This window comes from Sinocyclocheilus grahami, unplaced genomic scaffold, assembly GCF_001515645.1.
Source record: "Sinocyclocheilus grahami isolate Dianchi unplaced genomic scaffold, SAMN03320097.WGS_v1.1 scaffold443.1, whole genome shotgun sequence".
In the NCBI taxonomy this organism is placed as follows: Eukaryota; Metazoa; Chordata; class Actinopteri; order Cypriniformes; family Cyprinidae; genus Sinocyclocheilus; species Sinocyclocheilus grahami.
In genome coordinates this window covers 45,379-46,798 of record NW_015505622.1, presented here as the reverse complement: position 1 = coordinate 46,798, position 1,420 = coordinate 45,379, and the positions used below count along the sequence as shown (strand labels likewise).

Here is a 1,420-nt window from a genome sequence, read left to right as displayed (position 1 = left end):
ATATATATATATATATATATATATATATATATATATATATATATATATATATAAACTCATTTTCTGCCAGCAGGAGGCGCTGTGTGAGTGATAGAGATCAAGGTTTCCTCGATAACGCTGTACACACAGCAGTGCTCCACTCATAAACTCTGCATTATCAGACATTACAAGCAAGAAGAAATGAAAATGAGTTTCCGTCAGAAATACAGTGAAATAAAAACACCCGCTCCGGGTTTCGATTTTGAAACGTGCAGTGCTCATGTTTATTCAACATGTGCTAGCATGTTCCTCTCAAAGTCAACCTGTTCTGTGAGTTAGTGGAGAACAGCAGCTAAGAGGCTAATTTAGTGACATTAAAGTTAGTTAAGCTGATGGAAGCTCACCTGCTGTTAGCACCGCTACGAGGCAATCACAAGTCAACAATACACACCTCCGATGCAGACGACATGACCACAAACTTGAAAATAAAATACAAAAGATGTTCTTAACAGTGGTGTTTCTTCACTCAGTTTTCCTCAGTAGGTTGTTAGCTCGCTGTTTTATGTTAACGTTACGTCTGTCACTGAATTTAGGGACCGTCTTTAAAGTTACATACGACATTGGTACACACTTTCTGACTTAAATGGCATTTGAAGAGAATTACCTTACTTGCGATAAAGAGGCAGAGTAACTTAGAGAAGATAACTTACTATGCTTCTCTTTGTTCAACTAAGTTAGTTAAGTTCGGCTAACTGATATTATTAACTTACCAGTTGATGTTATCATCGATACTATGGCATTCACAAGAAGAGGATCCAAAATACACCTCCGACGCTGCAGACTACATCCAGACTAGAAATCTGAAGATAACAAACAAAAGAAGCACTAGAAAATACTGTTTAATATCTCCACTGAAACAGTGGTTTGCCTAACGCACTTTACTTCAGTATTTCACGTTAATTCGCTGTTAAGGTTAAATAATGACTCACCAGAGGAGCTAACTTGCATTAAAGGGCAGCAGAACGTACAAACGTGTTTCTCGGTTTAATAAGGTTTATTTCGAGCAATATAGGTGACCTTAACTTACTCACCAGTCGATGTTATCAGCCTTTTGGCGGCATTTCAGCCGTCAGTCAGAAAAAAAGGCTCCAACTCCCGACATGAAAAATGACACGATGAATAATGTTAGTTTGCTGTTAACAAGTGAAAACATCTTAAAATATCGCAGTTTTGCATAAAACAGAAATAATATACTAACCTTTCGTCGAGTTAAGGTGCATTTCTCTTTTGTCTTTTCACGGCCACTTCCACCAAACAATCAAAAAAGAACTCCCTTGCCACTGGTCAGTTTTTCGCGGGCAAGTTCACTACTGTAAATTGATTTACAGTAGTGAGGAAATACAGTAGTGACCATATATTTTCCCATAATCCTTTGCGGTTT

General features: G+C 37.7%; 1 long non-coding RNA gene across 1 annotated transcript; it reads right to left on the bottom strand.

The window, feature by feature from the left end:
- Positions 1-426: 426 nt before the first annotated feature.
- On the bottom strand, positions 427-1,126 carry LOC107552228 (uncharacterized). The gene is made up of 3 exons (XR_001604844.1): positions 1,071-1,126; positions 750-839; positions 427-457 (listed from the first exon to the last, which is right to left on the bottom strand). It is a non-coding gene; the product is annotated as an uncharacterized lncRNA (long non-coding RNA).
- Positions 1,127-1,420: the final 294 nt, after the last annotated feature.